Genomic DNA, 16131 nt, shown 5'->3' with positions numbered 1-16131 from the left:
TAGGTTCTCAAATGGAGGCTATCAAGGAAGAGGGATGGAGTTGGGGACCATGTATATAAAAACTCCTGTTCATTTTACTGTACCACCAGCTCCAGGGGCTGTTATTATTTAACATCTAGATCCCTCTCCTTGTGGTAGGACAATGGTGGGGGAGAGGCTGAGCAGGAATGTTCCCTCATCCTCGGCCTACCAAAGAGTCCTGCAATTGCCAGTCCAATTTCTCCTCCATCTCTCTTCTCTTCCTTGTCTAAAAAATATTTTATTTATTCATAAGAGACATGGGGTGGGGAGCACAGACATAGGCAGAGGGAGAAGCAGGCTCCACACAAGGAGCCCAATGCAGGACTTGATCCTGGGACTCAAGGATCACACCCTGGGCCAAAGGCAGACACTGAACTGCTGAGCCACCCAGGGATCCCTCTCTTCCCTTCCTAAAGAAGACTGATTCTTCCATGTGGCTAAAAAATCTGGGTATGGAGGAAGAACCTTAATTTATTATTATTATTAATTATTATTATTATTTGGTGGGAGATGGATATTGAAAGGAGCAGCACAGAATAGCTTCAGGACATGAGGAATGAGGGAAGAGAAGAAAGAGGATTTTAATTAGCGTGGCTGTGAACTGTGCATCTGAATCCCTTTGAAGTCCTTTGAGAAGCGTGACTAAGGAGTGAGATTGCTTGTTAATTCCTTTAGGCTATTGGGTTGTATACCTTGGGTCAGACACTGTTCTCAGACTGAACCACATGGGGCTGTGTTTTATTAGGGTTCCACCCTTATTAACAAAGACCAGGGCATGAGTTCTTGAGGCTCCAACACCCTGACCTTCCTGCTACTCACTGCCAGGGCACACCCTGGACCCTGTCGTCACCCCAAACTGCTCCACCTCCGAAACTACAATTCAGACATCCCCTCTCTGATTGGCAGTCTTCCCACACCACACCTGCTACCCTTTGCTCACTTTCTTCCACTACACCTCTCCTTTGACCCCATCAGGACTTCCAGCCCATCGATCCCAATTGTGCCCAATCATTTTTTCTCTTTCCTTTTGGTAATGGCATCTACTTTTTCCTTGGAGGAAAAATTTCAGACCCCTGGCCAACAGCAGAATTGGTCGTGTGATGCTAGTCAGTCCAGGGAAAGCCACCCCCAGGACTGTTGCTGAGATTCCAGATAAGGGGACATTTTCTTTCTGCTCAAGTGGCTCAGTGGGCAGGAGGACATAGCCTGGACTGGCTGGGGGTCTTCCTGGGGATGAGAGCCTGCAGGATAATAGGAAAAGCTGAGCAAAGAGAGATTTCTCATAATCTTGTTAGAGTATCTGGAACTAGCCGTTCCTGAAACTATCTTGGATTTTTCAGATAATGAATCAATATCTAATATTTGTAAGTCAGGGTTGGATTCTCTCACTTGAAACAAAGTGACAGGGCACCTGGGTGGCTCAGTGGTTGAGCATCTGGCTTGGGCTCAGGTTGTGATCCCGGGGTCCTGGGATTGAGTCCCGCCTTGGGCTCCCCGTGTAGAGTCTGATTCTCCCTCTGCCTGTGTCTCTTCCTCTGCCTCTCTCTGTGTGTTTCTCATGAATAAATAAATAAAATCTTAAAAAAAAAAGACCTGATTTTACAGTGTCACTCTAGCTACACTCTAGATCAGGGGTTCCTAAATGTGGTTGCTCATCAGAATCATGAGTGGAGATTTTTTCCCTTAAAACCTTTGCATGAAGGATAACACAGATACAGAAGAATGCATAAAACATAAATGTACATGTCAATGCATTATTATAAAGCCAACTCCCATGTAATCTCATCTATATCAAGAAATAGAACATTGTTAGACTCTACAAGCCCCAGCCCCTTCCTCTCGTTCACAGGGAACCACTATCCTGACTTCAATGGCAATCACGTCCTAGCTTCCTGAGATCATTTTCAGCCTGAGTATGCTTCCTGTTGGAAGAGGTAATCAAGAGGACATGACTGTCAGTTGGCCCTGGAGCTGGACTCAAGTAATCTGAGGCTCCTCATCCCCTCTCCCTCCATCCTTGGAATGTATCTTCTACCCACCATTCCCATAGTGGGAGCCATTTTCAAGGACATAGTCTTGAAAGAATAAGGTGGCACTGAGAGTGTCTGGGTATACACGTGACCAAACTCACATCTGGCAGGCGAGTGCGGAGTTCTACTCCTTATGGCCACTACAGACAAGCCTTGCGGCCAGGAGTGGCCTGTCTCTTTCTTGGGGCTCTCTTTGCCCTCCGTATACAGGCGCCAGTTTTCAAACTAACACTTCCCTAAACACTGTGGTGTACTTTTGCCTGTTTTAGAGTGTTATGCAAATGGAACTATTTATTAATCTTAATGAAACCAAATTTGTCAGACTTTTCTCCTTTAAGGTTGGTGCTTTTGTATCATGAAAAGAAATCTGTCACCACCCTGAGGTTTGTTTTTTGTTTTTTGTTTTTAAGATTTTATTTATTCATTTATGAGAGACACAGAGAGAGAGAGGCAGAGACACGGGCAGAGGGAGAAGCAGGCTCCATGCAGGGAGCCCGACAGGGTACTCGATCCCGGGACCCCAGGATCATGCCCTGGGCTGAAGGCAGGCGCTAAACCACTGAGCCACCCAGTGATCCCCTTTCTTTTATAATCTTTATTGTTCTGCCCTCCATATTTAGGACAACAACCCACTTGGGATTTATTTGTTTACGGTGTGAGGTCAGAGTCAAGTTCCAGTTTTACCTCGCATGAACACTCAATCCATTTACTGAAAACGCTCATCCTTCCCTGTGCTCTTCAATGCCACATGAATCACAACCCCACACTGTCCATATTGACATCAGCTTCTGGTGTTTTCCCAGTCTGTTTGTCCTTGTACAAATATCACCCTCTCCTCATGACTGTACGTACTTTTACAAAAAGTCTTGCTTTTCAGTAGAGTAATATTTCCATGTTGTTCTTTAGGAAGGAAACTATCTTTAGCCCCTTCATTTCCATATGTATTTTAGAATCAACCTGTTGTGTTCCACCAAAAAAAACCCTCAACCCCCTCCCCCAAAGAAAACTCTGTTAGGATATTTATTTGATTGCACTGAACCTGTAGATCAATACATTGTTCAACATCAAGTCTTCTAATCTTTGTTTCCTATTTAAGATGCACATGTTAGGAAGAGAAGATATAGGATGAAGGGGACCTATAATAATTTCTTTTTAGGGGGGAGTGTCCAGATTTATTGAGATATAATTGACATATAACACAGATTGTAAATTTAAGGTGTACAGGTGTTGGTCGGATGCATTTATATATTACAGAATGATTACCACCATAAATTAGCTCACACCTGCATCCTGTCACATAATTATCATTTCTTTTTTTGGTGAGAACATGTAAGATCTACTCTTTAAGTAATTTATTTTTTTTTTAATTTTTTTTATTTATTTATGATAGTCACACAGAGAGAGAGAGAGAGAGGCAGAGACATAGGCAGAGGGAGAAGCAGGCTCCATGCACCGGGAGCCTGACGTGGGATTCGATCCCGGGTCTCCAGGATCGCGCCCTGGGCCAAAGGCAGGCGCTAAACCGCTGCGCCACCGAGGGATCCCCAGTAATTTATTTTTTAAAAGATTTTATTTTTAAGTAATCTCTACACCCAACATAAGGCTTCAACTTACAACTCCAAGATCAAGAGTCGTATGCTCTACTGGCTGAGCCAGCCAGGTGCCCCTGCTCTTAAGGAACTTTGTATATATATATATATATATATATATATATATATATATATATATATATATTATATATTTAAATTATACATTAAATTATATATTTAAATTAGATATATATCAAATATATTAGTATATAATTTATATATATATATAATGCAGTATTATTAGCTATAATCACCATGCTGTATATTAGATCCTTAGAATTTGTTAATCTTGTAACTGGAAGTCTGCACTCTGGAAGTTTATCTTGCAATACTTGAACATGGACATATTTATATGTGTGTGTTTGTGTGTACTCACACATGTCCATTTATTTAGAGAAATTTATTTATTTATTTATTTATTTATTTATTTATTTATTTATTTATTTATTTATTTATTTATTTATTTATTTATATATGATAGACACAGAGAGAGAGAGGCAGAGACACAGGCGGAGGGAGAAGCAGGCTCCATGCCGGGAGCCCAACGCGGGACTTGATCTCGGGACTCCAGGATCGCGCCCTGGGCCAAAGGCAGGTGCTAAACCGCTGAGCCACGCAGGGATTCCCTATTTAGATAATTTAAAATTTTTTCTGTATAATGCATTTTTGCCCATCTTTTGATAGATTTATCTCTAAATAATTGGTATATTTTAAAATGCCATTCAAGGAGCTTACAGGGATCCCTGGGTGGCGCAGTGGTTTAGCGCCTGTCTTTGGCCCAGGGCGCGATCCTGGAGACCCGGGATCGAATCCCACATCGGGCTCCCGGTGCATGGAGCCTGCTTCTCCCTCTGCCTGTGTCTCTGCCTCTCTCTCTCTCTCTGTGACTATCATAAATAAATAAAAAAAAATTCAAGGAGCTTACAGTTCAGATTCTTTGGCTCAACTTTTAGAGAGTCTGAGTGAGTAGTTCTGGGGGCATCTAGATATGAATTTTGAAAAAGCTGCCCAGGTGATTCTGATGCGTGTTCAGGCTTGGGAACATGGGCATCTCTGTGGCTCCACTCATTGTCTCTTTCCAGTCCTGTTCAGCTCCCTCCCCCTCCAGCTGGCCTAATCCCATTGGCCTTTGGCTGCATGCAAGTCTCTCTGGAGTAAGCCCCCAAGCCCTGCAGGTCCCACCATCTCCCTTTACTCAAAGTCCCATGCACTTTCAGAAGGGGTTGTCTACACCTGTGATTTCAACTTTTTAGGCTTGCATACTCCTTTAAATAAATTTGAAAACCCATGTAGTCCCTCACGCATTTTTGTTTTTGTTTTTAAGATTTATTTATTTATTTGAGAGGGGCAGAGAGAAATTTAAGCAGACACTACACTGAGCACAGAGCCCCACGTGGGGCTTGATCCCATAAGCCTGAGATCACACCCTGAACCAAAACCAGAGTCAGTCGCTTAACCAGCTGCTGCACCCAGGCACATACACCCCGCCCCATGGTTTTTAACTGACATCTCATTCAAACCATCCTTACTCACCCCTGTGCCCTTCTAGTCTACCAGGCTGCCTCTTCTTTTCACCCTGTCATTCACTCCTGCAAGGTGGCTTCTGCTGCCTGCATGCCACTAAAGCTGCTCTAATCTAGGTCTTCGGACTCTCATGTCACTCAGTTGAGGGGACAATTTCAGTCTTTGTCTTCCCTGCTTTCCCTACAGCATTTGACATGCTCTCTCCCTGGGTACCCATGACACATTTTCCTATTCCCCTACCCCACCTCCCTAATGAGCTACTCACTGTCTGTGTTGAATGATTGAAGGGAACAAACAGGGAGAGAGGATCGAGGGTACCTGGGAAGGAGGGTGCCAGAAGGGTTTCCCACAGAGCCTCTCCTGTACCAAGACCTGCCAATCATACCCACCCATACAACTTTTTTTTCCCCCACAATGAAGAAAACAGCATTGGTCACTGTAAAAATTTAAGCATACTGAAAAGAAAAAGAGAAAGGCAATTATAATTACCCGAAATCTCCCTACCCTGAGAACATTCACCATCATACTGCTGGTGCCCATCTCTCTGTCTCTCTATGCATTTATATGTGCACCTACAAGTGTTAGTTTACAAAAAGCTGGCAACAACGGTTATTATCCTAGATGTCTTTAAAATTTTTTTCCTTATCTGTTCATTTTATTAAAAGCAAAAATAAAAATAAACAAGTAGAACTTCATCAAAATAAAGAGTTCTGCACAACAAAGGGAAACAATCAACAAAACTAAAAGATAAACTACTGAATGGGAGAAGATAACTGCAAACAACATATCTGATAAAGGGTTACTATCCAAAATATAGAAATAACTTATATGACTCAGCACCAAAAAAATTGCAAATAATCCAATTAAAAAATGGGCAGAAGACATGAACAGACATTTCTCCAAAGAAGACATCCAAGGGGTCCCTGGGTGGCTCAGGTGGTTGGGCATCTACCTTTAGCTCTGTTCATGATCTGGGGGTCCTGGGATCTGTCCCCACAATGGGCTCTCTGCTCAGCGGGAAGCCTGCTTTTCTCTCTCCCTCTGCAGTTAGTTATCCCTGCTTGTGTGCTCTCTTGCTTAAATAAAATCTTTTTTTTTTTTTAAAGAAAACATCCAGATGACCAACATGAAAAGATGTTCATCATGACTAATCATCATGCAAATTAAAACCACAATGAAATATCACCTTACACCTGTCAGAATGGCTAAAATCAAAACACAAACAACAAATGTTGGTAAGGAGGCAGAAAAAGGGAACCCTCTTACACTGTTGGTGGGAATGCAAACTGGTGAAGCTGCTGTGGAAAACAGTATGGAGGTTCCTCAAAAATTAGAAAATAGATGGGACGCCTGGGTGGCTCAGTGGTTTAGCACCTGCCTGTGGCCTGGGGCATGATCCTGGAGTCCCAGGATCGAGTCCCATATTGGGCTCCCTGCATGGAGCCTGCTTCTCCCTCTGCCTGGGTCTCTGTCTCTCTCTTTCTGTGTCTCTCATGGATAAATAAATAAAATCTTTTAAAAAATTAGAAAATAGGAATAGAAATACTAGAAAAAATAGAAAGAGAAATATACCATCCAGTAATTCCACTACTGGGTATTTATGCAAAGAATACAAAGACACTGATTCAAAAGGATATGTGCGCCCCTGTGTTTATAGCAGCATTGTTTATAATAGCCAAATTATGGAAACAGCCCAAGTGACCATTGATAGATGAATGGATAAAGAAGATGTAGCGAATATACACAATGGATTATTACTCAACCATAAAAAAGAATGAAGTCTTGTCATTTGCAGCAACATGGAGGAGCTATAGAGTATAACGTTTAAGTGAAATAAGTCAGCCAGAGAGAGACAAATATGTAATTTCACTCATATGTGGAATTGAAGAACAAAATAAATTAAACAAAGGAAAAAAATAGAAAGACAAACCAAGACACAGGCTCTTAATTACAGAGAACAAATTGATGGTTTGAGGAGGTGGGTGGGGAGATGAGAGAAACAGGTGGAGGGGATTAAGAGTACACATGATGAGCACTGACTCATTTACAGAATGGTCGAATCACTATGTTATACACCTAAAACTAATATCACACTGTATGTTAACTATAATGGAATTAAAATTAAAAGCTTAATAAAAAATAAAATTAGGGACACCTGGGTGGCTCAGGGGTTGAGCATCTCCCTTTGGCTCAGGTCATGACCCCAGGGTCTTGGGATGGAGTCCTGAGTCAGGTGCCCCAGAGGGAGCCTGCTTCTCTCTCTGCCTATATCTCTATCTCTTTCTGTATCTCTCATCAATAAATAAATAAAATCTTAAAACCAAAATTAAAAGCATTCCATTTATTTACCAGGTTTGTCTTGTTTTCACTACTATGACTAATGATACAATAAATATTCTTACATATATTCATCCTTATGTGCTCAGGCTTTTATTTTTAAGGTTTTTTTTTTTTAAGATTTTATTTATTCACAAGAGACACACACAGAGAGAGGCAGAGACACAGGCAGAGGGAGAAGCAGGCTCCGTGCAGGGAGCCTGAAGTGGGACCTGATCCTGGGTCTCCAGGATCACGCCCTGGGCCGAAGGCAGGCACTAAACCCCTGAGCCACCCAGGGATCCCCTCAAGTGGTTTCCTATCCTATTAACACCCTTTTGACTTCAGGGAAGGTGTCTTTTGCCATAAACAATTTATAACTTTTATGTGATTATATGTGTATACATTTACTCTCATGGGGTTTGGCTGTCTGGTCTGGTTTAAAAGGTCTTTTGGGGATCCCTGGGTGGCGCAGCGGTTTGGCGCCTGCCTTTGGCCCAGGGTGTGATCCTGGAGACCCGGGATCGAATCCCACATCGGCTCCCGGTGCATGGAGCCTGCTTCTCCCTCTGTCTGTGTCTCTGCCTCTCTCTCTCTCTCTATGTGACTATCATAAATAAATAAAATTAAAAAAAATAAATAAAAGGTCTTTTGGAATATATTTTGCATGTTATTTACATTTATGGTGTTAAACTGTCTGAAATTTATTTGGCTACAGTGAGAGGCAGGGGTCCCAGCTCATCGTCTTCCTGGTGGGAGACCAGCTGGGTCAGCATCGCTTAGTAAATAAACTACCCTTCTTTTCTCACCGAATCAAAAGCCCATCATTGTTATACATAAAATCCAATCGGTATTGGGATCTGTTCTTGTGCTCTCTTCTATTTCACTGAATTTTTCATCACCTCCTTGACCATTCTTGGACAGGTGTTGGCAGGAGTCAGAGTTCTGGAAAAGCTTATGCACGACTGTTTCTGCATTGAGTGTTTGTGTGCCCCTCTCTGCCCCCTGCCCTTCCCCCTGCCAGCCTTGACAAGCCTCTCACCACCCCTCTGCTGCAGAAGCAGCCAGTACTAATCTCATTATACCTCTTATCCCTGTTTCTGTCCCCGTCAGCCTCCTCAGCCTCCTCCTTGGGCCTAATCCCCATCTGGCCCTGTTTCCCCTTCTTTCATCCCGTCTCCCACTCCCTTACTACTGGAAGCCTCCACAAGCTCCCTTGACCTCAGGCATGGGAAGGGCCCTAGAGTTTGTCTTCTGTGAACGGTTTCCTTCACCTCCTAGCTCTTCTGGACAACTGGCTCTCCCCGAGGACCCTGGATCCCCTACCACTAGCTCTAATGGTGGCTGTTCTTTCTCCCTCACTCCTCCTTCCCCCAGGGCCAGGAAGTAGAGTGGGTGACCTCCTTGCTCCACTTCCAGAATATGACCCCTCTCCACTCCACTTAGCTTTAGCTCTCATGCTGTTTGACGATACTGTTGTTGCAGACACCCTACACCCTGGTCACTCCTCATCCCTTTAAAGAGTTAGGTCTTGACTTGCTGCCCTTGTCTCTGACACCACTCCAGCCATCATTCTGGACATGTTTAGTGTTCACATAGATGGTCCTTCCAATCCGCTGGCTTCTCAGTCTCCACCTGGCCTCAGCCCTCTACCCCATGGTCACACCTGAGGCTGTGCTGTCACTACCCATAAGCCTCTCACCCTGGCTTTTTGCTGCCTCTGCCTGAGATCCATGCTGCAGGCGTGTTCTCTCCACCTGCCTCACCTCCCCCACTGATTTTCACCTCCATTGCTTTGGGCTCTCTCTTCACCTAGTTTGTATTTTGCAGTTTTGTCAGAGATGGCCTTTCTGGATTGAGTCCTCTCAGTATGAGATCACTTACCAGAGACTCCTGGTAGGATGTGTGTCCTAGTTATCTATTGCTATATAACTTAGTGGCATAAAACCACAATCGTTTTATTTGCTGATGATTCTGTGGGTCAGCAATTTGGCTCTACTCAGTTGGGCGATTCCTTTGCTGGTCACATCTGGGATCATTCATGCGGTGGCAGTCATCTGGTGGCTTGGCCAGGGCTGGATGAATGCCCCAAGACATCTGGCCTGTTGGTACAGGCCATCAGTTGGGACTGTCTCTGCACATGGCCTCTTGTCCCCCAAGAGGCCCACTCTGGCTCCTTCCTTTGACGGTCCCCTCCTCAGGGACACCTCCACCTGCTTTGGGGGACCTGGCCTTAGAACACCCACAAAATCGTGTCTGCTATAGTGTGTAGGTCACAGCACATTACAAAGCCAATCCAGATTTGAGAGAGTAGAGCAATAGATCCCACCTCTTTTTTTTTTTTTAAGATTTTATTTATTTATTTATTCATGAGAGACACAGAGACCGAGGCAGAGACAGAGGCAGAGGAAGAAGCAGACTCCCCACTGGGTGCCCGATAAGGGATCTGATCCTGGGGCCGTGAGATCACACCCTGAGCCAAAAGCAACCGCTGAGCCATCCAGGCATCCCTAGATTCCTACCTCTTGATGGGAGTTGCAATAAAGTCACATTGCCAAGGGGTGTACATACAGAGAGGGGAGGGACATGTGGCCATTTTATTTTGCTATCTACCACACTGTGTTAGCTTGTACAGCTGGGAGAGGAGTTAGCAGTTTGCTGAGTTGATTGACTAAACCTTGCCCTCCATGATGGCCTCCATTCAGTGAGGTTGAAGTGTGAGTACTTCCCTGGAATCATGTAGAAGGAATGTGAAAGCATAGGAAGGGGGAAAATGGGAGTGGATTTGTCACATGTGTCCTGCACATCCCCTCCTCACTGCATCTCCTGAGAAGTCTCAGGGGATACACCTGCTATGAAGAAGCCAGCAATACTGTAGCATGGAGGAGGATCAGAATCCTCGATGAGCCCTGTGCACTTTCCTGTAGGCCAGGAGTAGTGGGGGTAAGGCCCACCCCTGAGATGAGCTCCAACATTTCAGTAAGAAAGCTGGAGTCCTGGACGAGAAGAGGCCAAGTGGCAACATTTGGTCACCAGAGCCATACTGGGCTCTCGAGGAAGGCAATCAGAATGTTTTGACCTGCATGGGTTTTTTTGTGGCTATGGTGACCCTAGAAATAAAACAGATGGGCAGCCTATTAAAATATTTCTTGGGAACCCTGGGTGGCGCAGCGGCTTGGTGTCTGCCTTTGGCACAGGGTGCGATCCTGGAGACCCGGGATCGAATCCCACGTTGGGCTCCCGGTGCATGGAGCCTGCTTCTCCCTCTGCCTGTGTCTCTGCCTCTCTCTTTCTCTCTGTGACTATCATAAATAAATAAAAATTAAAAAAAAAAGAAAATATTTCTTGATCTTCAGAGCAGAAACATGACAGGTCAGGTAGCCAGAAACCTGACTTAATTTCCATAATGATGGTCACAGTTTGGAGCTAATGCAGATCATTGACTCAGAGCCCCTGGATTGAATTGAGCCCAGTGTCCCCTTGAGACAGGATCTTGCAAAACCCCATAAGCATGCAGTATAAATCTCTGAAGCTTTCCTCAAAGGGCTCTGCAGCCATTTACTAAGGTAACTGTATTCTTGGAGAAATGGACATTCTCAGACTCTTTGGAGATTACTAGATACTGGCTTTGAATCATCATTAATTCCTGGGAACCAAAAAAGCCAGAAGGGGCCTATGGTGGTTAGATGTTAAATGGAATTTTGACTAATGTCTAAATCACAGTGAATAAAGGAAGACCACTGACTCTTCCAGTGGTTATTTTTCTAGTTTTTTGAATGAATGCTTGGCCAATGACAGAACCTCACATTGGTCTCAGAATCATGGAATTAAGGCTATGAAGGACCACAAGTTAGGATCCCAGAACTTTGCCTCCCTCTAAAGATAGGAAACTAAAAGCTGTGTTGCACACTTGGGAAAGCTGCAGGGATGATGCTACTTATGTTTTCTTTTCTGTATTTCTTTTTTTTTAAGGGAGGAGGGGCAGAGGGGAGAGAGAATCTCAAGCAGACTCCCCAATGGCTTACAGGTCATGGAGTGGGAGACTCAGGTTGCAGTGCACATGGTTCCACCATTTGGGTCTTCTGACCCAACAGGTCAAACGACAGTTGAAGTATCTATGGCAGATAGGAGCCACCGGGAAGCCCTAATGGAGAGTCACAGCACGCACACACAAACTTTTGGAGCAATTCTATGCCCTCTTCGTCAGAGAACTCCTTTCCTTTGGATTTGGCTCCAAGCTTGCTACTAGGTGTTGGTAGAGACTCAGTGTTTGACCATGGGACATCAAGTGGCCATGTGATCTGAGGTGCCCATTAGATACTGAGTATTATCTGGCCCACCAAGTCACAAGGCAGACAACATCTTGAAATGTTGGGCTTCATTTTACAGGATGAACTGCTTTGAAGAAGCACCCAAAATATACAAATCTAGAAATCAAAGAGTGGAAGTAGTAAGTAAGTAGTTCTTAGTAGTAAGTAGTTCTTGTCATAATTACATCTAATAATATATCCATAAATTTTTTGCTTCCTATTCCTGCAACTCTGAGCTCTGCTAGTTTATTTTTTTTAAAGATTTCACTTATTTGACAGAAAGAGCACTAGCAGAGGGAGCAACAGGTAGAGAGAGAGGGAGAAGCAGACTGCCCATTGAGCAAGGAACCTGATGTGGGGCTCAATCGCAGGACCCTGGGATCTTGACCTGAGCTGAAGGTGGACACTTAACCAACTGAGCCACCCATGCATCTCTGAGCTCTGCTGGCTTAAAGGTCATGATTCCCAGTAGAGGAATGCTTCCACCATGGGGCACAGGGTTGATTTAATTGACCTGGAAGCTGACACTGCCTGGTCATTTGGGGCTCCTCATGTCACTGAACCAACAGACAAAGGAAGCAGTTACTCTACTTGCTGAAACGGTTGAATCTGATAACCAAAGAAAAATAGGGTCACGGGCAGCCCCCGTGGCACAGCGGTTTAGCGCCGCCTGCAGCCCAGGGTGTATTCCTGGAGACCCGGGATCGAGTCCCACATCGGGCTCCCTGCATGGAGCCTGCTTCTCCCTCTGCCTGTGTCTCTGCCTCTCTCTCTCTCTGTGTCTCTCATGAATAAATAAATAAAATCTAAAAAAAAAAAGAAAAAGAGTCTCTGCGGAATCACCATGGCATCCGGGACCCTGTACACATATCCTGAAAACTGGAGGGCCTTCAAGGCTCTCATTCTTGCTCAGTACAGTGGGGCTCAGGTCCGCGTGCTCTCCGTACCACCCCACTTCCACTTTGGCCAAACCAACTGCACCCCTGAATTTCTCCGTAAATTTCCTGCCAGCAAGGTTCCAGCATTTGAGGGTGATGATGGATTCTGTGTGTTTGAGAGCAATGCCATTGCCTACTATGTGAGCAATGAGGAGCTGCGGGGAAGTACTCCAGAGGCAGCAGCCCAGGTGGTGCAGTGGGTGAGCTTTGCTGATAGCGACATAGTGCCCCCAGCCAGTACCTGGGTGTTTCCTACCTTGGGCATCATGCACCACAACAAGCAGGCCACAGAGAATGCAAAGGAGGAAGTGAGGCGAATTCTGGGGCTCCTGGATACTCATTTGAAGACGAGGACTTTTCTGGTGGGCGAACGTGTGACACTGGCTGACATCACAGTTGTCTGCACCCTGTTGTGGCTCTATAGACAGGTCCTGGAGCCTTCTTTCCGCCAGGCCTTCCCCAATACCAACCGCTGATTCCTTACCTGCATAACCAGCCCCAGTTCTGGGCTGTCTTGGGGGAGGTGAAACTCTGTGAGAAGATGGCCCAGTTTGATGCTAAAAAGTTTGCAGAGAGCCAACCTAAAAAAGACACCCCACGGAAAGAGAAGGGTTCTCGGGAAGAGAAGCAGAAGCCCCAGGCTGAGCGGAAAGAGAAGAAGGCTGCTGCCCCTGCTCCTGAGGAAGAAATGGTTGAATGTGAGCAGGCACTGGCTGCTGAGCCAAAGGCCAAAGGCCCCTTTGCTCACCTGCCCAAGAGTACCTTTGCGTTGGACGAATTTAAGTGCAAGTACTCCAATGAGGACACTCTCACTGTGGCACTGCCGTATTTCTGGGAGCACTTTGATAAGGATGGCTGGTCCCTGTGGTACGCTGAGTACCACTTCCCTGAGGAGCTCACTCAGACCTTTATGAGTTGTAACCTCATCACTGGGATGTTCCAGTGGTTGGACAAGCTGAAGCTGAGGAAGAATGCCTTTGCCAGTGTCATCTTCTTTGGAACCAACAACAGCAGTTCCATTTCTGGAGTCTGGGTCTTCCGAGGCCAGGAGCTTGCCTTTCCGCTGAGTCCAGATTGGCAGGTGGACTACGAGTCCTATATGTGGTGGAAACTGGATCCTGGCAGCGAGGAGACCCAGACGCTGGTTCGAGAGTACTTTTCCTGGGAGGGGGCCTTCCAGCATGTGGGCAAAATCTTCAATCAGGGCAAGATCTTCAAGTAAACATCTCTTGTCATCGCCTAGTTGCCTGTACCTGCCCTTCAGCGAGATGGGGGTCATTAAAGGAAACTGAACATTGAACCCTTAAAAAAAAAAGAAAAAGAAAAATAGGGTCACTATTACATGATGAGGTCAGAGCTATGTTTAGAATCTGGAGTGTTCTCCGGGGTGTCTCTTAGTACTTTTATATTCTCAAGTAAAAGTTAAGGGAAAACAATAGCATAACAACAAAAGACAGGACCACTGAGAATTCATATCCTTGGGAATTAAATAAAGTGATACCCCATCAAATGAAGAATTCAACCAACTGAGGTGCCAGCCTAGGCAAAGGGAACACGGAATAAAGAATAGAAGAAGTGATTAATGTCAACTATTGTCTTGTAGTGAACTACACAAACCAGTATGTAGTAGGTGGGCACATTTTCTGGTTTGTTTGTTAAGTGTGTAAATATTCACATGCACACCATCAGTTTTTGAGGGCTGCCATGACAAAGCCACAGTCTGGGTGGCTTAAAAAAACAAAAACAAAAACAATAGAAATCTATTCTCTCCGGCAGCCCGGCAGCCCGGGTGGCTCAGAGGTTTAGCGCCACCCTCACCCTGGGGCATGATCCTGAGGTTCTGGGATAGAGTCCCACGTCGGGCTCCCTGCCTGCTTCTCCCTCTGCCCTCTGCCTCTGCCTCTGTGTGTGTGTGTGTGTGTGTGATGAATAAATAAACAAAATCTTTAAAAAATATCTATTCTTTCATGGTTTGAGAGGTGGAAGTCTGAAATAAAGGTGTGTGCAGGATCATGTCTCTCAAAGGCTCTAGGGAAGGAACCTTTCTTGCCTCTCTCAGCTTTTGGCAGCTCCTGGCAGCTCTTGGTGTTCTTTGGGTTGTACACACATCACTTCAATCTCTGCCCCCCACCAGAACACAATATTCTCCCTGGGTCTGTATGACATTTTCTTCTTGTAAGAACCTGTCAGATTAAATTGGGTCCCATCCTAATAATCTCACTGTAGTTTGATTACATTTGTAAAGACTATATTTCTAAATGAGATCACACTTACCCCCTAAGATACTGGGGGTTAGGACTTCATTTTTAAAATTATTTTTATTGTTTTTTAAGATTTTATTTATTTATTTGAGAGCGAGCGAGCGAAAGAGAGCCAGAGAATGAGAGAGCACAGGCAGAGGCAGAGGGAGAATCAGACTCCTGCCGAGCAGGGAGCCCAATGTGGGGCTGAATCCCAGGATCCCAGGACCCCAGGATAACGACCTGAGACAAATATAGACACTTAACCAACTGAGCCACCTAGGTGCCCATGGGGGGTTAGGACTTCAATTTATCTCTTTGGAAGACAACTGTACCCATAGGATATATAATCACATAGGCATACATACAAAGAAATTTATGTATTTTTCCCTCTTTCTTCAACCTTTTAGTTTATATAAAGATTCTAATGGGTGGTTAATTTTTTTTTTTTTTTTGGGGTGGTTAATTTTTTAAAAAATATTTTATTTATTTATTCATGAGAGACACGGAGACAGAGAGAGGGGCAGAGACACAGGCAGAGGGAGAAGCAGGCTCCATGCAGGGAGCCCGACGTGGGACTCGATCCCAGGTCTCCAGGATCACACCCCGGGCTGAAGCCGGAGCTAAACTGCTGAGCCACAGGGGCTGCCCTAATGGGTGGTTAATTTAACAGTTTAGTCTGTAGATCACAGAATAGTCAGCTTGGAACTGTGAATGACTCCTGGACTGATTAACATCCTTTAGGGATGACTGTAGGGACTCTGTGTATCCCTTTTTGGGGGAAAGGGTGAGAGTGTCTTCATTGTTTGGAGCATAGTCGCATCTATCCTGTTAGGCAGAAGCATAAGGCTGTTTTGTTACACAGAAGTTCAAATACAGGTAGAGAGATGGGTATGGTTGCTGGGTAGGTGAAGGGGTGGATCATGTGGATCGTTACTAGTTTCCGGCTGCTCACCCACCCTCTATATTCCGCTCTGACTTTTTGGAGCAGGAGCTTCTGCGTTTCCTGTCAGTTGGCTTCCAACTGCGCTTCTACCAGCAGGGGGCACTAGAGGAAGACCGTGGGCCAGGGCTGGACCCCATCTGCTCTGCAGCAGCAGCCGGCACATCATCCCAGCCAGCAGTAGTTGGCTTCAGCCTCCAGTTTGTTTTGGGAGTCTCAG

General features: G+C 45.1%; 1 pseudogene; it reads left to right on the top strand.

Moving 5' to 3' along the window:
• The first annotated feature begins 12631 nt into the window (after positions 1-12631).
• LOC144317635 (elongation factor 1-gamma pseudogene) lies at positions 12632-13980 on the top strand (annotated as a pseudogene).
• Positions 13981-16131: the final 2151 nt, after the last annotated feature.

The sequence above is a fragment of the Canis aureus genome, chromosome 7 (assembly GCF_053574225.1).
Source record: "Canis aureus isolate CA01 chromosome 7, VMU_Caureus_v.1.0, whole genome shotgun sequence".
Classification (NCBI taxonomy): domain Eukaryota; kingdom Metazoa; phylum Chordata; class Mammalia; order Carnivora; family Canidae; genus Canis; species Canis aureus.
The sequence above is the reverse complement of the archived record's forward strand: the minus strand, read 5'-3'. Positions and strand labels throughout refer to the sequence as shown.